Below are 25,567 nucleotides of genomic sequence, written 5' to 3'. Positions count from 1 at the left end.
ACGGCGCTACCTCATCACTCCACAGCCAGTGCTATCGCTCTCTCTTCACAGCCGGCGCTGGCTCTCTCTCTCTCTCTTCACAGCTGACGCTAGGCTCCTTTCACAGATGGCACTAGGCCTCTTTCATAGACGATGCTAATCCCCTTTTCATGTGCAGCGATAGCCTTCTTCCTTAGCGTCGGGCGTGGGCTTCCTCCTCCCTACTGTCATAAGTATGTAAGTTTTAAAATTGGGGTCGTTACAGTTCTAAAGAGAGAAAGTGCAGCAAGAGGATGGGAGAGTTACAGAGGATCATGAAGGAGATGGAGGTTGCGGGAGATCCCGAAGAGGCTGGAGAGCCATGAGAGAGTTAGAGAGAGAGAAAAGGGCGAGATGGGAAGTGAAGGCGGTTGGTTGCTGGTCAGAGGTGGGGGCGATGGTGACATAGGGCTAGTTGCCGGCAGCAGCGCACAGAGATGGATTGAAGGGTGCATGACAGCTGAGTGATGGATAGAGAGGCGGAGATGGCATAAGGAGTAGAGAGGTTGAGAGAGAGGTGGAGGTGAGGAAGGAAGAGAGTGAGGTGGTGGACAGGGCACGAGATGAACGAAGGGAGAAAGGGGCACGAAGAAGAGGGGGTAGTGGCTATTGCCGCTTGTGTTTGATTGAGGAGGGTGCGAGCTATTGAAGAGAGAGAAAGAGGAATGGAGAAGAGAGATTGGGAGGTGACAATGAGAAGGGGCACAACAGCCAGATGAGAAAAGAAAGAACATGGGATGGACAGGGAGAAGGAGAGGAGGTGAGAGGGTTGGGAGCAGGAACGACATTGCGGAAGTGGCGCACGACGGTGGTGCATGGCAAGGTGGAAGAGGTGCATGACGGTGGTGAACTACGAACGCAAGGGAGGTGGCTCGGCAAGAAGGAGGTCATGGGTGTGTGCGAGTGCTCGGCAGGGTGGAGAGGCTCGAAGGTGGGAGAAGTGCACGACAGTGGGAGAAGCTCACGATCGGGAGAGATTTGTGGTCGTGCGAGAGTACAAGGGGAGAGAGGGAAATGGTGGTAGTGTGGGAGTGCAACAAAAGAAAGTGGAGATAGGTGATCATGAGGGAGTTTGGACATGGGGTTGCAAAAGGAAAGAGAAAGAGAGAGTGGTTGTAAGGATGCACGTGCAAAAGGGAAGAGGGTGAAGTTGAGGGTACGTGGCGGGAAGTGAATGTGCAGGGAGTAAATGAGAAAGAGAGAAAAGAAGAAGGAGAAGAAGAGTAAAACACAGACGATAGCTCATGCTGCCATCCATAAAAATGAGGAGAGAGAAAGAGAAAGAAAATGAAAAAGGGAAGAGAGAGAAAATGCATGAAGAGAGAGAAAGAGAGAAGAGAGAGAAAGAGTGAAGAGAGATAAGGAGTGAAGAGAGAGAAAGAGAGAAAGAGAGAAGAGAGAGAAAGAGAAGAGAGAAAATGAATGAAGAGAGAAGAGAGAGAAGAGAGAGAAAGAGAGAAGAGAGAGAAAGAGAGAAGAGAGAGAAAGAGAGAAAGAGAGAAGAGAGAGAAAGAGAGAAGAGAGAGAAAGAGAGAAGAGAGAAAGAGATAAGAGAGAGAAGGAGAGAAGAGAGAACGAGAGAAGAGAGAAAGGGAGAAAGAGAGAAAGAGAGAAAGAGAGAGAAGAAGTTTGACCCAACAGCTAGACTGACAAAGTGGCAAGACTGGTGCGATGGCTGGTCTGACGCAATAATTAGAAGGGCACGGCGACTAGACTGACGTGACGACTAAATTGCTTGGCGATAAGACTAGCACGACGGCTGGTTTGACGTGGCAGCTAGACGAGCATAGTGACTAGACCGACGCGACGGCTAAACTGCTCGACGACAAGACTGACTTGACAGCACAAGGCTCAGCCTGCCCTCTAGTCAAGTAAGTAAAGGATAGGAAGAGGAGAGGAGAGAGAAAGAGAGGAAAAGATGAGAGAGAGAGAAAGAGGAAAGAGAAAGAAGAGAGAAAGAGGAGAGAGAAAGAGGAGAGAGAAAGAGGAGAGAGAAAGTTACCTTTAAGCTCAAGGGTACCCGTTCAATTCTCTCTCTCTCAAACGTGACCTAATAGTGAACAAAAGATGGAATTTTTATTAAACCAAAGTGGCGTCCAAGTACAATGCCATCATGTGAGATATATAGAGTGGGGCCTAAACATGAGTGTACAACCAAATCTTGAACTAAGTGTTGAAAATTAACAATTAAGTAAATTAAAGAAATTCTAAGAAAAGGGGGAAAAATGACAATTTTGCCGCTGCATCAACAATCTGTGAAATTTTAAATCAGTCCCTATGGTCGTTCAATCGTGCAAGCTTTCTATAGTTGATTCAGGGACTTTTAGGCTACCATCTGGTTAAAAGAATATTGTATTCTTGACGAGCTCGAGAAGACGGTCAATCTGGTATCCATTTCAAGCAATGGATTAGAGTTTTGGACCATGATCATGACGCGACAAAACATGAGAAAATGTGCAAATTTAGATTCAGGATTCAGCCCGTTTCTCAATTTTTTCATCGATTTCTTTGTTGTAGCGTGACGAGCAAGTTGCCACGATCATTTTTAAAAAAGAACAGCTCAATTTGATCCCCTGATGACTATTTTCCAAATTGGGAAACTTTGGCTGGAATCTAGATTCTAGTTGGCAGAATTTTCCACTGTTCATCCCTAATTTTTGAGGAATTTGACCATCCATCATGTGTGAGGTTTGACCCGGAGGAATCTCTCGACGTTGTGGTTGTAACGGGTCCTACTTTGAGACAATCTGATGCGCAAGCACTGTGATGCAGGCGTTCGATCAAGAGAATGTGCTGCTGGAAATTTCTTACTTCTTTTGAAGCTTTTTGGGGAACTTCTCTCTTTGATTTCTCCCGGCTCAGGTCGTCTCATTGTGCGTACCACATATCAAATCGATCGGGTCGACAAGACGAACATGCTCTCAAACTTTAGGCTCGATCCGACCTAAGATGAGGAAGATACGACCATGTGAAGTTTGCCCTCGAAATGGTGGAGCACAATTTCCATTAATAGAATCTGGTTCACTGAGGGTACACCATAATATAGTACGACATACCCATTTTGGGTAAGTTGACCATAACTTACTCTAGAAGCGTCCAAATGTGTTAAAAATTTGTACCAGAGGGTTTTCAGATGTTCTAAATCCAATGATGATGCTCTGGAGACCATTTAACACTCCGATAATTGTGCTATAGTTCAGGGTCCAGTTTCAACATGATAGAGGTAAAATTTCTCAAAATGTTTTTGTCGCCTACACTGCTTTAAACTCGTTGGATTGTGACAAAACTTGGCAGGTGTTCTTAGGAGACCCTTACTTGCATTCCTACACGTTTCCAGGCCATTCTGAGACTAATGAAAATTTCACTTCCAGATCAGTGCTTATTGTCCTACGGATTCCGTAGTCCACAGGTGTTGTGGTACTTGCAGACCTAGGTCATGAACTACTCTCTCCTTATTTGCACTAGGGATACAAGTGATGGAAAATAACCTCAAACAGCTTGCCCCACCAATTTGAGAGAAGCGAGAAGTACACCATTAGAAAACAAAATTTTTCATTTGACTTTGGTTTTCTTCCTGGTCACCGGATCACACGAATGCCAAAGGGACACTCGTGCAAAGCTACTTGTCAGAGGGGTGACCAAGGTGCTTAGACCGTTGGGGGCCTTGTTTAAGGGCTTGTAGACCCAGACATGGAGACTTTTGGGGCGAGAAGAGACGTTAAGGGATATGATTAAAGTCCTTATCCTTATTGGACATTTTTGTTTTGTTTCCAAACAGCTGGGGGCCTTACTTAAGGGCTTCTAGACCTAGTCGATCAGAATCCAGGCTTATTTAGTAGTCGGGGGTCTTGCTTAAGGGCTTTCTTCCCAATCAATCAAAGGAGCTTTACTTTGAATAGACAGCTAAGGAGCTCTTGGTGGGCATTTGTTGCTACACCAGATTAACTTTAACAAGTAGGGTATCTCTGTAGGCCCCATCCTGCTGAGTCTAGTTGGCGTCTTTTTGTTGGTTTGTCCTGAATATCTGGTCCAGTCAGGGAGGGATTTTGGCGAGGCAGCATCTTGGGTTCTACCCTGGTTGCCACGGGCAGGTATTGACCTAGTTTGACAGTTTCTTGCTTGTAGAAGCGTCTTTGGCTTGTTAAACTGAACTTCTTTTTTTTGGGTTGACTTCTTGGGAATGGGTTCCTTTAGCATGGAACCCCGACTTGCCGTCTTAGCGATTCTTCTGACTGTTGGGTCTTTTCATGAAATGGACTCAGACTGTTGGATTTTTCTTGAAGCTCTTATTTTTGGGCCCCGATAACAGGGCATTCTGCTACCAAGAATTTTTCTTTGAAATGCCTGTTGATGCCACCTATGGAGGCGAGCGCTACATCAACCTCCGTATTGGTTCGAGCGCCCTTTCGGGTTTTCACTGAGACTAGGGGAAGTGGTGTCATAAAGATGGTTTTCACCAACTTCCTTTTTATTAGGCTCTTTTGCCCATGACCGGATGACCATGTCTGCCCCTTTTCCATTTTTACTCATGATTCCCTTTCGGGTTTTCACCATGCCTGGTTTTTATTTCACGGAACACTCTTACTCATGATTTCGTGACCATGCCCGTCCGTCATTTTTACTCATGGTGTTACCCTTCTGGGTTTACACCTTGCCCGTTTTTTTTGTGGGGGCGTGTTTAAGGTCATGCCTCTGAGACCTGGGCTTTGATTTATGGTCATATAGCCTTGACCATCGTGCGAAGTAGTTTAACGTCATATGGCCAGGACGTGTGCTACAGTTTAAGGTCATGCAACTGGACCATGATGGAGATGGAGATGGATGATGGTCTGTGGAAGCCATAGGGTGAGTATGGTGGTGGTTTGACACACTTTGGGGAGATGGCACGAGACCGACTATGTATGATGGGTGGTATTTTTTGTGGAAGATGAATAAGTGGCCCACTAGCTGTTGGTGAGTATGGATGATGGAATGGATCACCGAGGTTTCATGAGTATGGACCCGACTCACTGGGGAATGTTGCCAGTTTATAAATGGAAATGGACTTGTTGGGGTGGAAGTGAAGGTGGTATGTGTGTGTGGATGGGCCAGCTAGGGCAAGCATGCGTGGAATGGCATGCATGGGGTGTACGCGCAGTAGAGGGGCACGTGTGTGGAGGCATGTTTAAGGTCATGCCACCGGGACCTAAGCAAAGCAGTTTAACATCGTGCGGCCAGTACGTGCACTACAATTTAGGGTCATGCAACTGGACCGTTGTGCAAAGTAATTTAACATAATGCGATCAGGACGTGCGCCACAGTTTAGGGTCGTGCAACTGGACCGTTGTGTAAAGTATTTTAACATCATGCGGCTAGGACGTGTGCTACAGTTTAGGGTCATGCAACTGGATCGTATATGAGTCATCATGTATGTGGTCACCTATGAGGGGGAGACTCACTGGGAGATGCGAAGTGGATGAGGCTTCATGGGGAATGTGCCTGTGGATGGTGGTCTGGCTCACTGAGGATGGAATGGCTGAGACCATTTATGGGTAGTGGGTTCAAATGGTGATGTGTCCCAACTAGGGCTGGTGAGTAGAAGCAGACTCACTGAGGATTAAGGAGTGAATGCGATTCTCGAGTGTGTCACGACCCCGCCCCCTGACCACTACCATACCTTACCGGAGGGCCACAGAGTGTGGGATCACGAATCATAGGTCGCGAACATCACTCAGGCAGGAGTGGCTCAACGCGTGTTAGAAGTATGGAATCAAAGCAAACCATGAAAATAAAACTAAAATTCATTCCCTGGGACAGAAAATAACCCAAAGCAAAGCCATATCTATTTATACATTCATTCATCAAAATGCCATCCTGGCGGCGGCCCAGCCCTTCCATTTCCTTTACAAACAATTCAAGGCACTTCTGGCCCACAAAACAGAGCTACAAAAACATCTTAGCGGCACAGCCACTAAACACCTACTATGAAAAACTTATGCAGGATCCTTCTCCAAAACTCCTAGCTTCACACGTTTGGCATGCAAGCCCGTTGTCCATCCTTTTGATCAAGACTATCACTCTACAATCATGGAAAACAAAATAAAAAGGAATGAGCTAACAGCCCAGTAAGCAGATCTACACCATTGCATTCCAACTCTATAAACGGTAATAACATCTAACAGTTGTAGACACCCCATTTTAAATTTGGCAAATTATGTGGTTTTCTGAACCCTTAGGACCAAACTTAACATAGTAGACCTAAATCCATAGTTCACATAACCTACCTTGTGATCCGATAGTAGTTTGCCTGCCCAGAACCCTGTAGAAACCGTGTTTTGACCCCTATTTATGTAAATGCCCTGTTTTACCAAACAAATCATTAAAAGTAGTAAAAGAATCCGTTTTGACCCAAATTTTTTTTGAGAGCTTCACAAGAGGTTGAGGAAGATATTAAAATTGAAAAAAAAAAAAAAATTAATTTCAAAATTTTTTGGTTTGGGTGACACGGGGTGTGCCGCCCAGCCTTGGGTGACACCCCCCGTGCCACCCAGATTCGGGATCCTCAAAAGTTGGACCTTTTAACCAGGGATTTGCTTGTTATGCATGTTTATCATTCTCAACGAATTTGGCCCCCCTTTTAACATCTTTTCGAGACCATTTAGAGGAAGATGGAGAGAGAAACATGAACGACTTCAGAAGATAGAACCGTAGGAGAGAGAAAACCCATTAGAGAGAGCGATTGAAACCAAAGAGAGAACGAGAGAAAACCCTAGCTTCTTGAGACTCTAACAAAACCTAGACCTAGGGCACAACCAACTTAGATCTACCAGAGACTTTTTGATTGACATCTGAACCAGAAGGGCAAGAGGAACCGGTTCTGATACGGGAGAGCCCCAGAAGGCTTGGGAATCCCGGTCAACCGGCTCGGTCCTGTATTTTCTCTTCTCTTCTTCTTTTTCTTATTTTACTTCTCTCATATAATTTCTATTTTATTTTTATCTAAATATTGTTTAAAAACCATGTTTTGAAATGCTTTGGATCACGCTGGCTCCGCCATAAATATGAGAGCAGAACTCCTCGTTTCTGAGCAGATCTGACCTCATATCTGATTGTTCCCACTTTATTTACCATTGATTTTAATTTAATTTTATCAGTTTAAAGTATCATATCATAGTGATATACATCTGTAGATCGCTTTGATTTTGTGTTGTAAACAATTTGGGGCCCACCGTGGGGCATATCGAGCGTGATCCGAGCATCAAGTTTTTGAAAATCTCATACTCTTTTGAAACTTTGCGAGAATCTTCTAGGTACCATTTTGTGACTGTTACCATGGTTTTAGGTCAAAATTAAATATTTAAAAATACAAAAACATATTTTTTTGTTAGATCTACAATCCCCTCTTATCGCTTGATTTTGATTTATATTCATCAAAAAATATTTTATTTTCTGTTTCTCCAAGTTTAAAGTAAGCTTATTTGATCTAGATCTACAAGAAAAAAATATAAACAAAATATAAAAAAAATAAATTGTTCTTTTTGGGCAACATAGGACGTGCCGCTCAGGCGACACAGGGCGTGCCGCCCAGGCGACTAGGGTGCGCTGCCCAGGCGACACAGGGCGTGCATCCCAGGTGACACAGACCGTGCCACCCAAGTCAAGGGTGACACACTCTTTGGTTCCCCCCATTGCCCAATTCAAAAGTTTTTGAAATTTTGCAGGTTGGGTCCTGGGTCTCTTTTGTGACTTTTCCTAAAGTTTCCAAGCAAAATAAATTTTTTAAAAATACCAAAAAAATATTTTGCTTGACACAGGTCTAGTTTATCTGTTTTTCTTCTGTTTCACTTTGTTTTAATTTTATTTTGTCAAAAATTTTGATTTTTCTGCTTCTGCAAGTTTCAATAGCCTTATTTCATCAAGATAAACAAGACAAAAATAAATAAATATATATATATATCTATATATATATATATATATATATATTGGCGACACGACCTGTGCCGCCCGACCTACGGGTACGACCTGACTCGTGTCACCTGGGCGAGACGGTCCGTGCCACCCAACCTGCATGTGTGACATGACTCGTGTCACCCGGGCGACATGGTCCGTGCCACCTTATCACAGAGGTCCTAGAAAAATTCTAGGACCCCACAAGCCTGTTCCAGAGCCGTTCTGTGCTTATTCACCAATTTTTGGCTTAAAATAATTTTTTTAAAAATATAAAAAAAGTATTTTATTTCAGATAAGTCTGTTTTGCTCCTGAATTTTTCTTTTTCTATTTTAGTTTGTTAATTTTGATTGAATTAGTGTTTTCCCAGCTTTCATCATGCTTAGTTTAGTTATTTTTCATCAAATTTAATATATATATAAATACAAAAAAAAAAAAAAACTGATTGAGGGTTGCTTGCACCCTCCCTGATCGGTGTCCCGTTCGAGTCATCCTCGACTCGGGTCATGCTCGACTTAGCACGAACTATGCCTGGTTTCACTGCTTTGTCCATACATTCTTAGGAGCTCCTCACCCGTCCATCTATATTGTGCCTCGAGCCAGTTTCGCCTCGAAGCGTGCATCGTTAGGCGCGATCAGCGCCGAGCACTCACTTGTTTTCTTTCTTATTGTGTGCCTATGTGCTTGACTTTATTTTCATTTGCATGCTTCTTTACACACTCTAGCACACACCGACCGGGAAGACCGAAAAACCAGAAAACAAAATTTTCCCAAATCCGTGTTAACAGCGTGAGGGGAACCCAGCTTTGAGAGTCGAGGTGGTTGGGATTCGCGTAACTTTACTTGTGAGCACCCTCCGTAATCCCTTGCCTCAATGCAACTCCGCGAATAGTAGGATCTGCCAAAATCCTATAACAGGAGGCCAAGATCTATGCGGGGACCTATATTAGCCTAGACGCATTTCAGTAGTTAGAACCCACTCTCAAGACAAGCCTGCCTGTAGTATTATACTAGGTCAAAAATTTTTGTGTGCTTGCTTGCTTATTGATCTTGGGTCTCAGCCCGAATCTGCTTTTGGTCCAAGCTGAACCCTTTGGGTCCAGGTTTAGACTTGTACCCAGCCTAGCCCAGGTCCGAACCAAATTTTGCCTTGGTTCGAACTTAGGCCCCTCTTGGTCGGAGACGAAGGCTCGTTCCTAGTACATCTTTGATCCAGTCCAGGTCCACACCTGGTCTGATCATTAAAACTCTCTGGGTCCAAGTCCAGGCTTGTACCTAGCCTAGCCCAGGTCCGAATGAGGTTCACACCCAGGTCCGAACCTAAGCCCCCTCTTGGTCCAAGCCGAAGGCTCGTTCCTAGTTCAATCTTGATCTAGTCCAGGTCCACATCCGGTTTGAGTTTCAAAACCCTCTAGGTCTAAGCCCAAGATTGCACCCAGCTCAGTCCAGGTCCAAGCCAGGCTCACACCCTGGTCCGAACCTAGACCCACCCTTGGTCCTAGCCGAGACTCGTGTACTATCTAGTCTAGATCTTAGTCTAGGTTCTAGCATAGGTCTAAGGAACGAGTTGCCTCTAGATCTAGACTAGGCTTACCTTAGTTCAGGGTCTGAACCAAAACCCATTGAGTTTAGTAGGACTAAGTTCCAGTCTAGTCTTAGCCTAGGTCTTAGTCAAAGTTTTGCCCTTAGAGTCAGGTTACGTCTACCATAGGCTATTGAGTCTAGATCTTACCCAAGTGTGATTCTAGAACCCTGTCAAGGGTGATCACCATATCAGTCACCCGAGGCGTTTATGATGGCCGCTCCACAGCTGACTCTAAACTGAACCTTCCCAAACCTAGGGACCCGTATGCCTTCAATCCCTTGGGATTACGACCAGAACTCGGGCCAATCCATCATCCATCATCCAGGTCTTCAATTAAAAGCCGAGTCTCAGGGATCCACTCCTAACCCTGAGCTCTGTATGGTTCTAAAAGTTGGCTATGCCTGAAAAACATTGAACAGCTAAGGGGTCCGGCCGGACATTGTCCTACAGGGAACCTTACGTAGCCACAGTAGGAGGCGTGTGACCTTAGGCAACCAAAGCAGGAGCAGTGTGGCAGAAGAAGTTCACGCGCTATCTAATGATGCCCAGAAGTCACACCAAGATAACCCTATGGCTTAGCAGCCTTAAAATCAAGAACCATCTAGGTCTAAGGGATCTAACCCAACCTTGAGGCACCGTAGTACAGCCCACGATGTCTTGAACATTATACACAGCCGATGCGTCAATCTGGACCAACCCTGAGGCGAGATAGGCATTCAGGCTGCCCTCAAAAGTCTAGTTGACTTAAGTTACATAGTTCATGGGTCAGTCCAAAACCAACCTAACAGCATAGGTCAACCCATAGCACAGCCGAGTTAGCCGATTCTTCACTCGGTCCCTCCTATGTATTCGGTCCAACCAACTGTGCAGTTTCTGCAACTGGTGGCGATGCCTATGGGTTAGTACGCCCCTCAAGGAAAAATGTGTCAAACCACCCCGGTAACCATGGCTCATCCATCACAGGCCTAAGCATTCCAACATCTACCCCAAGTCTTGACTCATCAGTCTATGCTTGGGAACCCACCGACCGGTGGGCCTACTCTCATGCCGAATACTCAACAAGAAGGCTCCTTAAAAGTGATACAAGATATGCTTGTAAGGATGGGTATGCATGAAATCCTACCCTCAAAGGCCTATGTTCATGAGACCCTTGGAGGCATGGAGGACCTTCCCCCTGGGTTTGTCATCCCAGAGTTTAAAAACAAATTCAATAGGAAGAGTGACCAAGATATTTACGTCAACGAGTGCCTCCTGTCCGTCCGAACCTTGCGAGACAGACCTAACCAGTTGAAGGCCTTGTTTTCACAAACTTTGACTGGTGAGGCTTTAAACTGGCATCGAAGATAAATTACCGCTGAACCACACATAACTCCAGATGAAATGCTCAACCAGTTCGTCTCTCAATACCGTGGGTCGACACCAATATCTCTTTCCCTTGGCAAGCTAAGTGCAACCAAACAAAACCCAAGAGAATCCTTCGAGGATTTTATCGGTCGATTCCGATAGGGGGCAATGCGGGTCATCGAATGTCCACTTACGGACCCAGCTAAAATCTCAATGGCCTTAGAAAATGCAGTTCCTGAATACATGACCTTCTTTAGCTAGGGACTTATCCTCCACTCTTTCGACTCCATGATCGAGTAGGTGGCGCGACGTGAAAGGGTGAGAGGGACACCCCTTAGTAATAGGCCCGATAACAGACCCATCATGACTCCCTTGAATAAAAATAAGAGCAACGATAAGGGCAAAGCTTCCGGTCAGGTTAACGGACCGGCTCAGGGTTTAACAACCTAGCATAATAATAGGAATCAAAATCGAAGGCGAGAGGGCAACGTCACTCCTCTCAAAGACCCATTAGAAAAAGTGTTGGAGTTACTCTTGAAGAAAAACATGGTTCAACTCTCGCCACCATCTGAACCAGCATTTGAGGTTAGTGGTAAGAACAGATGGTGCAAGCGGCGTAGAAACCATGCCTATGATACCCAAAACTGTTTCTACTTGAAGCCGGTGATTCAAGGGTTAATTAATAGGGGCAACATCACTGTCGGACCTAAAAATCAACTTGTTGAAGAACCTAATCAAAAGATGGGTATCTTCACAAACCCTCTCCCTAAAAATTTGGCCACAATGACAGAAGAAGCGGGAGCTCTGAGTAACTCAAAGGAGGATGTTATCATTCACATGATTGAAAACAGAGATGAAGAGGATGACCAAAGCCAATTCATATTTGCTTGTGTCCATCATCTCCAAGAAGTTGAAGAAGATCTTTTGAGTCTTCTTAGAGGAAACTCTTCGTCCCCGAACTCTGATGATCCTCTTAAGTGGGACCAGTATGACGAAGATGATGCCCTCGAGATTCACATGGTCAAAGCTTATGAAAACGGATCATCTTCCAAACAAGGGGCCAACACCCCGAGGTCTCTCATTACTCTCACTAGGGCTGACCCTATCGAGCTCCAGGCTGGTGAAGTTGATTCCTTAACTCGAAGAGGTCAAGTGTTCAAACCCATCCAGTTGATGGCAGACACTCTTGATGAAAGAATGGGAGCCACTTCAACAGCCAAACCACCAGCAGGGGTTGCAGATCATGAACCTAATAAAAGAACTCAAGGATCTGCAACCACCTATGATCTACCGATTCATCTCGGGAAGATTCAGGCTCAAATCTCCATGTTGGAGCTACTTGTGAATTCGCCACCACATAGAGCATAAATTGAAAAGATTCTTGCTAAGACCCACATCCCGAGCAACACACAACCAGATGAGTTGTGTGGGATGATCAACCAACTAATGGCACCAACTCCAATCATATTCAAGGATGATGACATCCTGGCTAATGTCAATCGCTTTCACGTCCAGCCTCTTCATATCACTATCTTGATGAAAGGATATGAGATAAGGAGGGTGCTGGTTGATAAAAGGGCATCCTTGAATATATGCCCTATGAAAACGATGAAGCAGATACGCAAACGCCCAGATGGCTTCAAACCGTGTCAGTTAACCATCGCTGCATATGATGGGACTAAGAGGCAGGCTGAGGGCATATTGCCTTTCACACTCAAGATTGACCCCACCATTCAGTCGGTAAAGTTTTATGTCTTGGACATAAAACCTTCTTTCAACATGCTGCTAGGAAGACCTTAGCTCCACAAAAACCTCATGGTCGCCTCCACGCTATATCAATGCCTAAAATTTCCAACAAAAAATGGCGTTGCAAAGGTTTGTGCCGACCCCCCTTCTTTCTTAATCCTATCACACATAGCGGAAAGCTAGTCATAGGGGTCGAGCTCGGGGAAATCCCACTCGCTTCCTTCGAGCAAGCTGATTGTGTCACTTTACGCCTAGAGGCCGGCAACCCCGTTCCTCAAATTTTGCAAACTTCCGCATTGATGGAGGAGATTATCCAATGCCAACATCGATACGGCTTCGGGTCCCTCGAAGCTTAACACATGCTCCTCTCCCAAGGCTTCCAACTAGGCCAAGGCTTAAGGAGTCAAGAGCAAGGCATAAAGGAAGCGATTTCTGCATCACCTGAAGCCAAAACTGGAAAAAGGGATCGAAGAAGGCTCGGGTATACTCTCACCCTATTTCAAAGCCGGATAAAGACTTCAAGCCCTCCGAGCTTCTTTTCAAGGGGCAGTCAAAGCCTCGATCCTCTCGATGCCCGTCTTTCAAAACGGCCAGAGGTAATCCTTGATTCCCCAACAGGGAATAAATCTTCTTCCACATCTCAGCACACACAAGAATTGGGAATTGAAGACCTTTACGCTGACCTGGATTTGAAGGTATGCACAATCGGCTCTAACACAGCCAAGCATGCTCATATGTCAACTCAAATCGAGGGACGTAATTGGTCGATCATGCCTTTATCTCGAGAATCGCTGGAAGCATACCAGAGGCACCTTCAAGTCCCGGTGCCAAAAAGCAGATAGGTGTGGGGTGGCCATCTAACCACCCTACAAGTCCAGTCCCCAACATTTCTCTCGCGAGTCCCATAAGGGACACCTCTTACAAAATTTTAAAAACCGTGAAAAATTCAAAACATGATAAAGATGATAATAATGAAAAATAATTTTCAAAAACGGCGCTCAATCAAGATAGCCCAATAATGGTGCATAATACCCAAGACGATGATTTGGACAATTACGACGAAGATCAAGAGAGTCAAGAGTCTGAAGAAATCTCTCAACTTGAGGTACTTCTTTCCATGTTGAGCAATTCAAGAAGAGGTTTGATGGTGATCCAACGGCTATCATCGAAGAGACGATTGACGCAAACCTAGGAACTGAGAAGGACCCAAGGTTAACCAAGATTGGAACCTCCTTATCTTCTGAGGAGTGGGAAAATGTGATTTCCTTTCTCAAGGAATATCATGATGTCTTTTCTCCTAGTCATACGATGATATGCCAAGGCTAGATCCCACATTGGGGCAACATCACCTAATATTCAATGAAAGGGCAAAGCCTATAAGGCATAAACTCCGACGTCAAAAGACCCACCTTGAGCTCAAAATTAAAGAAGAAATCGACAAACTTCTCAAGGCTAGGTTCATTACTCCTGTTGACTATTTAGAATGGTTGGCCAACATAGTGGTCGTACTCAAGAAAGACGGGAGGATCAGAGTGTGTGTCAATTACAGAGACCTCAACAAGGCATGTCCAAAGGACGACTTCCCGTTACCAAGCATAGATGCCTTATTCGACAACACTGTAGGGCATGAGATGATGTCATTCATGGAGGGCTTCTCTGGTTACAGTAAGATCCTCATGGCAGGAGAAGACCAAATCAAGACTTCATTCATAATCTATTGTTACAAAGTCATGCCGTTTGGCCTAAAAAATGTAGGAGCAACTTATCAACGGGCAATGACCAGCATCTTCCACGATTTAATGCATACCATTATGGAAGACTATGTCGACGATATTTTGGTCAAATCGAAGACCAAGACTGATTATCTCACCAACTTGAGAACCGTTTTCGAAAGACTCCGAAAACATCAACTCAAACTCAATTCACAAAAATGTGCCTTTGGAGTTGAATCCGACAAATTACTTAGCTTTATAGTAAGCCAAAGAGGCATTGAGGTTGACCCGTCCAAAATACAAGTCATCACTGAAATGCCTCCTCTCCGGAACATCAGAGAAATTCGTGGGCTTCAATGTTGCATACAAGCCATAAGGCGTTTCATTTCACAATTGGCGGATAAGTGCGCACCATTCAATAGACTCCTTAAGAAGGACACCCCATTCATATGGGACAATGAATGCTAAGAAGTATTCGATCAAATCAAGGAGTACCTCACAAAACCTCCCATCCTTAGTCCTCCTAGTCCAAATAAACCTATGTTCTTATACATGTCAGTGAAAGACAAGACCATGGGGGCAATATTAGGATAATATGACAACCATGGAAAAGAACAAACGATATACTATATCAGCAAAACCATGGTCGATTATGAGACAAGATACACGGACGTGGAGAAGCATTGCTTAACACTTGTATGGGCCATGCAGAAATTAAGGCATTATGTCTTATTTCATTCAGTCAAGCTCATATAAAAAATTGACCCCACTTAAGTACCTATTGGAAAGGCCAGTCCTCAACGGACGTTTGGCGAAGTGGAGAATGCTATTGTGTGAGTTCGACATCGAATATGTCACTAAAATATCAGTCAAAGGACAAGCCATTGTTGACCACTGAGCTGAACATGCACTGCCAGATAACATTCCTGTTAACACAGATCTCCCTGATGAGAACCTCTTCACAATTGAGGACTCAATTTGGGAGCTATACTTCGACGGTGCAAAGAATGAACTGGTGTAGGAGTTATACTATGCTCACCCAAGAATATTTTAATACCAATAGCCATCAGATTCAATTTCTCATGTACCAATAACGTTGCTGAATACGAAGCCTTGATAGCCGGACTTGAGAATGCCATGGGAATGAAAATCCAGCAAATACGAGTGATTGGTGACTCCTTACTCGTCATGAATCAAGTTCAAACAATTTGGAGGGTGAAAGAAGAAAAGCTCAAACCCCTATCAAGAAAAGGTGGAAAAGATGATTCCATCCTTTATAAAAATCACCTTTCAGCACGTAACTAGGGAAAATAATCAGTTCGCCGGCACCCTTGCAACCCTTGCTTCAATAGTCGATATTCCTACAGAAATCACCACGTTGGCATTCTAAATCAGGAACAAACATGACCCTTCCCCACTGAGGATTGAAAAAGAAATAGAGTAAGAGAATGAGAACAACGGGGAAGTATCTTTCGTGGTTTCAGATGCTCTAGTCAAAGCAAGACCGTGGTTCCACGATGTTTTGTCCCAGATAACAGATGGTTTATACCCCAAAGGAGCCACTAAAAAGGATAAAGAAGCCCTCCGAAGGTTTTCTATAGGATTCTTAGTAAGAGTTGATCTCCTATTCAAAAAATCCTTTGATGACATCATTCTACGGTGCCTCGATCAGCCAGAAATTTACCAAGTACTAATAGAGTTGCACAATGAAGGAGGTCATTTTGAGGCAGCCGCCTTAGCCCAGAAAATCAGGCACCAAGGCTATTACTGGACCCCCATGGCTGAAGACTGTTGAAAGTTCATTAAGACGTGACCCAAATGTCAACTCTATGGAGACCTCATCCATGCACCGTCCATATCACGCAACTCAACACCGCTGGTATGACCCTTCGCCATGTGCGATCTTGATATCATTAGAATGATATCACCAAAAGCCTCAAACGGCCACCGTTTTATATTAACAGCTATAGAATACTTCACCAAATGGGTAGAGGCTGCATCATTTGTTAAAATTGAAGGCCAACATGTTGCCAACATTATTGTATTCAAATTCAATATTTCTGAGTCAATCATCACTAACAACGGATCCAATCTCAAAAATGAAAAGGTCACTAAGGTGTGCAAAAAGTTTGAGATAGCACAAAAATTATCCACACCTTACTATCCTCAAGGAAACAGATAAGCAGAAGGCACAAATAAATGACTTCTAAGAATCATTGACAAAATAATAAAAGGTCGAGAAAGATTGGCACGAAAAGCTAAATGACGTCCTATGGGCCTACCGAACAACTGAGAAGACTCCTACTGGCATGACCCAATACTCATTAGTGTATGGTATGGAAGCAGTGCTACTTATCGAGGTTGAGATACCATCTCTCCGAATCCTTATTCATAAAAATTCAGATGAGGAACAAAAGGTCGAAGCACGAATTGCTGCCCTCATTAATTTGGATGAAAAACGACTACGAGCAACACATAATATCGTTGCTTACCAATGTAAAACTGAGAAGGCATATCAAAGAAAATTCCTCGACAATTCAGAGAAGGAGACATGGTAATCAAGAAAATCTTCCACACTCCTGCAAATCCTCATCCTTTAGGCAAGTTCAAACCTAATTGGGAGGGCCATTCGTGGTTACCCGAGTGCACGCAGGCAATTCTTATAAGATAAAAAATCAGGAGGGGTAATGCAATGTATATCGGAAAATACTACCCGTAACAGGCTAAAAAACATGATGAAAACCTGAAAAGGCATCACAAAGAAAAACAAAAAATCTATATATATATATAAAAAAGTGGTGAAAACCTAAAAAGGCATCACGGGTAAAAGAGAGAATAAAATCTCCAAGAAGGAACTTTCGATGCAAAACACTCGAGCATAAACAAGTACTTGCAAGTTCCAATAATATTGCACAAGCAGACCCTGAGGATGAAGACTCCTCCTAAACCTGGAGGTTCCCAATAGAACCAATTCAGAAAGATGTAGAAGGGTGACATGAATGGAAAACCGAAGTGATTTCAACAAACCTTGAAAAATGTCGAGACCCTCCAGGATGGAAGCCCAGCAAGAATCCAAAGGACTCTTTATAGATCCACAAAGCAGAGGATGAAAGCTCCAAAGGTAAAAAGACAATTTCATGATTTCTAAGTTCTCACGATATCGCAAGGGAATCCTTTCATCATCTTTGGGTAAAATATAACAAAGAAAATGACCACCAAAGGGGCCACAGGTGGCAAAACTGTAAGGCCCATCCTTTTTGAAAATGTTGTTTCACTTTGATTGTTAAAATCATCCATTTCAAAAGCTTTCTTCTTTTATAAGGGACTTCCTCCATTACTACAAGAGGCTAAACTGTTAGTCAATCTGACCTCGCTCTCGAAGCCGACCTCCTATGCTTGTTATGAAGGATTGAAACTAATGGAGTGCATGAGTATAACTACCAACTACCACATATCGGAGATGGGTGATTCTTGCCAATGATGAAATTGGCTAGTTTGGGAGTTCTTTCTCTCGACTCGATCCCTAGACTAGTTTGGGAGCTCTTTTCTCTCGACTCGATCCCCAGAGGAAAAACGAGGCGAGCTCATCCACATGTGTTCTTATGATGAACCAATAGCAAGAAATTCAAGACAAAAACCATACAACTAGGGGGTCTGAGTAGTGTTCTGCTATGCTTCAATGAATCAAATGCACACTTACTACAAGAATCCTCAACAGAGGCAATATATTTAAAAAAAAAAAAAAAATTGAGAAGGTGTTTTTCAAACTCCATATAACAAGGAAAAGGCTGCAAAGGACCTCCCAATAGGGGCAAAATTCTCCTAAAAGTAACACAAAAAATAAAACACACACACACACACACACACACACACACACACACACACACACACACACACACACACACACACACACACACACACACACACACACACACATATATATATATATATATATATATATATATATATATATATATATATATATATATATATATATATATATATGGGTGGGACGCGCCGTGCAGCCCAGGCGACACAGTCCATGTGGCCCAACCTTGGCGGCACGCTTCGTGCAGCCCCACCTTATTTAACTAAAAAAAAAAGAAAAAAAGGGGGGACTTGTCAGCACGTCTCATGCCACACGAGCGACACGACCCATGTCGCCCAACCTGGGTGGCATCTCTCGTGTCGCCCCACCTTTTTTTTTTATTTGGTTTTATCCAAAAAAAAAAAAAAACCATGCCCCCCGGGCGACACTACCCATGTTGCCCACGTCATTTAATAAAAAAAAAAAAAAATTCAAAAAATTTCCATACGCTCCTAGGTGGCATGAGCCTAAACTGTCAACCAATTTTCCAGAAAATTTCAAAAAACTTTAAAAAAATAAAAACGCTCCGCTGTGGCATGAGCATAAACTACCAACCAAGTTTCAAAAATTTCAAGAAAAATAATAAAAAATAAAATTCAAAAAATAAAACACTCCTTAGTGGCATGAGCCTAAACTGCCAACCAAAGTCCGGTCCAGGGCACAACCACCCTGTTTCAATGGAAAAACGTCAAACTTGTGCAATGTTAAAGAGCCGTGACAAAAAAGAAGAAACGTCAAACTCGTGCGATGTTAAAGAGCCGAGACAGAAAAGGAAAAATGTCAAACTTGTGCGACGTTAAAGAGTTGAGACAAGAAAAACGTCAAACTCATGTGACGTTAAAGAGCTAAGATAGGAGAAACGTCCAAATCGTGTGACGTTAAAGAGCCGAGACATGAAAAGAATCAAACTCGTGTGACGTTAAAGAGTTGAGACAGGAAAAATGTCAAACTCGTGCGACGTTAAAGAGCTGAGGTGGGTAATGTCTAACACCGTATGACATAAAATGTCGGATGTGCTCAGGGCACAACCACCCTGTTCAATGTGTTCAGGGCACAACCACCCTGTTCAATGTGTTAGGGCACAACCACCCTGCTCAAACGTCTAGCTCCGTATGACGCTAAAGGTCGGGTATATCCAGTTCAACATCAAACTCATGCGACAAAAAAGAGTCGAGATAGGTAATGTCTAGCCCCGTATGATGTAAAATGTCGGATGTGATCAGGGCACAAACACCCTGTTCAATGTGGTTCAGAGCACGACCACCCTGTTCAATGCGTTCAAGGCACAACCACCTTGTTCAAACATCTATCCTCATATGACGTAAAAGGGTCGAGTGTATGGTCCATCACTGCATGACATTAAATTGCTTAGAGAGCTCTATGGTTGTAGGAGTTAAAATTGCTAACCAACCTTGTTTTTCAAAATATCTTTCTCTTTTCAAAATTTTCACTATATGTCTTGCGATTTCAAAAACTTTAATTTCTTTGTTAAAATAGTAACCTATCCATACTCCAGATTCTATTTTCAAATCTCCCCCTTGCTTTCAAAATTTCTAAAACATTTTCTAAAACAAAGGAGTTGGACACCCATATATGATGAATACTGTGATTGCCGCGATTGTTGTGTTGCTGCCTCATCTTTCACATCGGATTCGGCCAGACAAGTCTCTTCCTATAGAAAGCCTTTCCCTATAGACAATCTTAAGAAACACTAAGGAGATCAAAGAAAATGTCAGGGTTAAAAATTCAAATTGTGAAAACCCTTGAAGTTAAGTGGCATGGCCAAAATATCCAACTCGAGTTTCAAGCTTGTGTAACTCATCGGCATCTCACTCCGAAAACCCTAGGAGGAAAATTCCCTGGGTGGGTGAGCTTGGTGAGAGCAATGATTTGGAGGGATAATTGGTATGCATCCTGACCACGTGACTTCAGGAAGAAATTTAAAATGTCTGCTTTATCTCTGACATTCACTTACCTCCAAAGGACAGGGAACGCCAGAGTATCTACTTCTTTGCCACTCACCTGTCCCTCAAAGGACAGGGAGTGCCAAAGAGGGGCAACTGTAGACACCCCATTTTAAATCTAGCAAATTCTGTGGTTTTCTAAAACCCTTAGGACCACAATTAACCTAGTAAAGTCAAATCCATATTTCACATAGCCTATCTTGTGATCCAAAGGCAGTTTGCTTGCCTGGAACCCTGCAGAAACCCTGTTTTGACTTAGATTTCGGTAAATGCCTTGTTTTACCAAACAAATAATTAAAAATAGTTAAAAAATCTGTTTTGACCCAAATTTTCTCTAAGAGATTAACAAGAGGCTGAGGAAGACACCCAAATTAAAAAACTCAATTTCGAAAATTTTTGGTTTGAGCGACACGGGGCATGCTGCTTAGGCGACACGACTCGTGCCGACCAGGCGACATGACCGGTGCCGCCGGGGCGACACGACCTTTGCCACTCGGGCGACACGACCCGTGCCGCCCAGGCGACGAGCCCCATGCCGCCTAGATTTGTATCTTCAAAAGTTGGACCTTTTGACCAGGGATTTCTTTGTTACGCATGCTTATCATTCCCAACGAATTTGAGCCCCCTTTTAGCATATTTTCCGGACCATTTAGAGGAAGATGGAGAGAGAAATAGGGGCTACTTCATAAGATAGAACGCTAGGAGAGAGAAAACCCTAGAGAGAGAATGAGGGAGCTTCCTGAGACTCTAACCCCAAAGCAAAAGAAAACGTAGACCGAGGGCACAACCACCTTAGATCTACCAAAGACTTGCTGATCAAAATCTAGACCAGAAGGGTAAGAGGAACAGGTTATGATACAGGCGAGCCCCAGAAGGTTCGAGAATCTTAGACCAATCGGCCCGGTCTGGTATTTTCTCTTCTCTTCTTCCTTTTCTTCTTTTATTGTTCTCATATCATTTTTATTTTATTTTGATCTAAATATTTTTCTAAAATCGTGTTTTGAAATGCTTTGGATCATGCTGGCTCCGCCACAGATATGAGAGTAGATCTGCTCATTTATGGGTAGATCTGACCTCAGATCTGAATTCGATTGTTCCCACTTTCTATACCTTTTTTTTTTCATTTCATTTTTATCAGTTTAAAGTGTCGGATCAGAGTGATCTACATCCGCAGATCGCTTCGAATTTGCGCTATAAACAACATTGCTCACTAATATACAAAGATATAAAAAATGTTTCCTCTATTATGTCCTTAATACTCTAACGGTATAAGGATAAACACAGTTCAATTATCAAGAACATGCAGTGTATAAATCATACATCATTTCATTTTAAGTAGGTAGTAAGACTAACAAATCACAGTTTCACACAGTGAGAGCTAAAGAAGCTTACTCCTGAAATAAGAGTTTCATTGATCAGGTGAAGCCAATCCTATAGCATGGAACCTCTACCCTCGTTCAAGAGGGAGGACAATGACAAGTGGGTGTCCAACTTCGTAATGCCCTCACACATACACACACACGTCCCCAACGTGTTTTGAGGTATTCTATAGACGGTGGCTTTGTAAGACACGACCCTCTCCTTAAGCCCTTCTGGCGAAAGAGCGTTACACTACCATTGGGTGTCCCAATGCGTAGTGCCTATAACATTTGGGGGGAGCGATGAACGCTATTACCAAGTTTCACTTCCTGACCACGTTCCTATTATTGGGGTCGAGGTATAGTCAATCAGTTGTCTGCAAAGTAGTATCCAACTACCAATGGGTTTCCCATTGCATGATGGTCAGTGGCATAGTATCGCGCAGTATAAAACAATATCAGTTTCATAGTCACGGTATAATAGTATCCACTACTAATGGGTGACCCATTGCGTAATGGTCAGTATCAGTTCGGCTTGTCAGTATCATAGAATGACAGTATCAGTTTCACAAAATGATAGTATCAGTATCACATAATGATAATATCAGGCTCACCGAATGATAATATCATTATCACAGAGTGATGATATCAGTATCACATTTTGAGTATCACAGCTCACATTTCCTGCAATCTCAAGCAGTGACATTCGTTCATAAATAGGTCCATAACATTCGATTCGTTAAGAATTCAGAGGCGGTTTCAAAATCAATTTTATACTAGACACACACATATTTCAAATGGGGGTATTTTGAAAAAAATTGGGCCCCTTTTGGCCCTTAAAAAGTGTAACGCAATGGGGGTTCACCATCTATTTCCTGCTGTGTACCTAAGACATTGACATGTCTCACTTCATGTAGATGTAACTTTCAATTCATATGGCATTTCAGAGTGGTTCCAAAACCAAAATTCGAGTATAAATAAGTATCCTTCTAATAAGGGTAGTTTGAAAGCATTTGGACTCCATTTGGTTACTCAAAGGTCCATGACAACCAAAGTGATGGTTCTGAACTTTAGTAAAATCTATCCACAGTGACATACCTTGACTAATAATGGCATAACTTTCAAGATATGAGAAATTTCGAAATATGTTCAATATGTGATTTCAATTTTACGCAAAGATCTTTCAAATGGAAGTGGCTTAGGAGAAAATAGAATCCATTTGGTTAGCTAAAATTCATGATAACTGGGACACCAGTTCTGAAAAATTACTAAATATGTCAACAGTGACCTACGTGCACATTTTAAAACATAATTATTCATGCATAAAGAATTTGAGTATGATTCAAACATAAACATTTTAATAGACATAGATATCTTTCCAATGGCAGTGATTTGAGGTCATTACGAACTTAATTTCTATTCAAATGCTTAATACAAAAACATGCAAGTTCCTGGAAATTCACAGTGTCACAGGGCATGCTTCATGAAACACTTAATAACTTTCAATCCACAATAGATATTAACATAGAATCAGCTCCATTTGATTTAGGCATATCTAGGCATGTTCCCATAGTTTTTGGTGAGGAATAGACCCATTATTAACATCAAGACTAACCGTACAACAGAGGAATTAGTTTAGTAGACTGGTGCATAAAATCACTACGCACAGTTTTTCTTTATCACATATTCCATGCTTGTAGGCATTCAATTTCATGGTTCTATAAGCATGATGCAGGGGTGGCAGATCCACTTACACAATAAACAATGATGCCTTCAATTCCTCAGTTACAATCCTCCTCAAACGTTTTACAAGGCTCCAACAGTGAGATAGAAGTGAGCTTCTAATGACTCTAACTGTTGGCTCTTTGAGAGAGAGGGAGAGAAACTGAATGGCGTGAGGGCAAAGAGGGCTAAAGTACCTTGTTGGTGAGGTGGCAGTCCAAAGCTAGACAAGTGGCAAGCACCACACATGCACAAGGATAAGTGGCATGTGTGGAAGCATGCATCTGGCAGGTGGCAGTGACACGCATGACGCTACACGCATGGTGCTAAATGCACGACGCTACATGCATGGCACTGTGCGCATGGTGCTACACGCACGGTGCTAGTCCAGTTTGCTCCATCTTATTATCACTTGTGAAAATTTCTTCTTCTTTTTTTATACTCACGACGCTGCCTCTTTCTCCCTCTTGCACGTGCGGCGTTACACCCACGGCGCTGCTCGCCTCTTCACTTACTACGTTGCCCCTCTCTCTTCACATATAACAATGACCCTCTCTCTTCACAGACGGCAACGCCTGTCTCTCTTCATAGATGGCGATGCCTCTCTCTCTTTATAGACAATGATGCCCTCTCTCTTCACAGACGGCGCTGACCTTTCACGCATGACGTTACCCTTCATGGATGACGATACTCCCTTGACACGCACGATGGTAAGCTTCCCGCTTTACTGCCGTGCATGCTTCATTCCTATCAGTCTCTTACCGCTGTATGTGTTTCTATGGCCTAGAAATCGTGGTCCTTACATCATCCCCCCCTTAAAAGAATATTTTATCCTCAAAATCATGACTTAGTCAATTAAACAGATGGGGGTACTTATCTCAGATTTCATCCTCTCGTTCCCATGTCGATTCTTCATGTGAATGATACTGTCATAGAACCTGGACCAGGGGAATCTCTTTATTGCACAATACCTAAACTCTCCTGTCCAATATCTCATTTGGATGTTCAACATAAGTCAAATCTTCACTGATCGGGATCGGTTCATACTTCAAAACTTGAGACAGTTCAGGGTGATACTTTCTCAATTGTGACACATGAAAAATATCATGAATATTAGCGAACTCAGGCGGTAGGGCCAGTCGATATGCCACGACTCCAATTCTTTCTAAAATATCAAAAGGTCCAATAAATTGTGCACTCAGTTTCCCCTTTTTTTCAAATCTCATAATGCCCTTAGCTGGTGATACCTTCAAAAAGATCCTATCACCTAATTCAAATTTGAGATTTCTTCTTCGATTGTTGGCATAAATCTTCTGCCGACTTTGAGCTATCTTAAGCCTTTCTCGAATTAAAGTAATCTTCTCTGATGTTATCTGGACAATCTCTAGCCCTAGCAGTCTCTTTTCACCAACTTCATCCCAACATATGGGTGATCTGCATTTCCTCTGATACAGCAGCTCAAAAGGTGCCATCAGAATACTAGCTTGGGAACTGTTGTTATAAGAAAACTCTATTAGAGGCAGATGATCATCCCAGTTTCCCTTAAAATCTATAATACAAGCCCTCAACATATCTTCTAGGGTTTGAATAGTCCTTTCCGATTGTCCTTAGTCTAAAGGTGGAAAGCAGTACTGAAAGTAAGTTTGGTTCCCAAAGTTGACTGCAGACTGTTCCAAAATCTTGAAGTGAATCTAGGGTCCCTGTCGAACACAATACTAACAGGTACTCCATGCAGTCTTACTATCTCTTTGATGTATAGCTGGGCTAATCTATCAAGAGCATAGGTGGTGCGGACCGATAAGAAATGAGTGGCTTTTATTAGTCGGTCCACAATGACCCTAACACTATCATGTCCAGTTCCCGATCTTGGTAGGCTAGACACAAAGTCTATGGTGATGTGTTCCCACTTCCACCTTGGTAATAATAAGGGCTTTAACAGTCCAGTAGGCTTCAGATGTTCATCCTTCACTTGCTGACAGGTCAAGTATTTGGAAACAAATTGTGCTATTTGTCTCTTCATATTGTTCCACCCGAAGACCCTCTTTAGATCCTGATACATTTTTGTACTCCCTGGATGCACCATGTAACGGGAGTGGTGCGCTTCTTCCAAAATGACCCTTTTTACATTCTCGTCGCTAGGAACATGTACCGGATTTTTAAATCTCAACATTTTATCACTGACTAGAGAAAAATCTTCCTTTCCTTGCAATTTCATTTCCTCAAGAATTTTCATGAGTTGAGGATCTTCCTTTTGTGTCACTCGGTTCCGCTGAAAGAGTTGGGGCTCTATCCTTATACATAAAATTGTCCCCACCTCATTATC

Source organism: Amborella trichopoda, chromosome 12 (genome assembly GCF_054954075.1).
Source record: "Amborella trichopoda isolate Santa Cruz 75 chromosome 12, AtrichopodaSantaCruz75HAP2 v2.0, whole genome shotgun sequence".
In the NCBI taxonomy this organism is placed as follows: domain Eukaryota; kingdom Viridiplantae; phylum Streptophyta; class Magnoliopsida; order Amborellales; family Amborellaceae; genus Amborella; species Amborella trichopoda.
Note: the sequence above shows the minus strand (reverse complement) of the source record.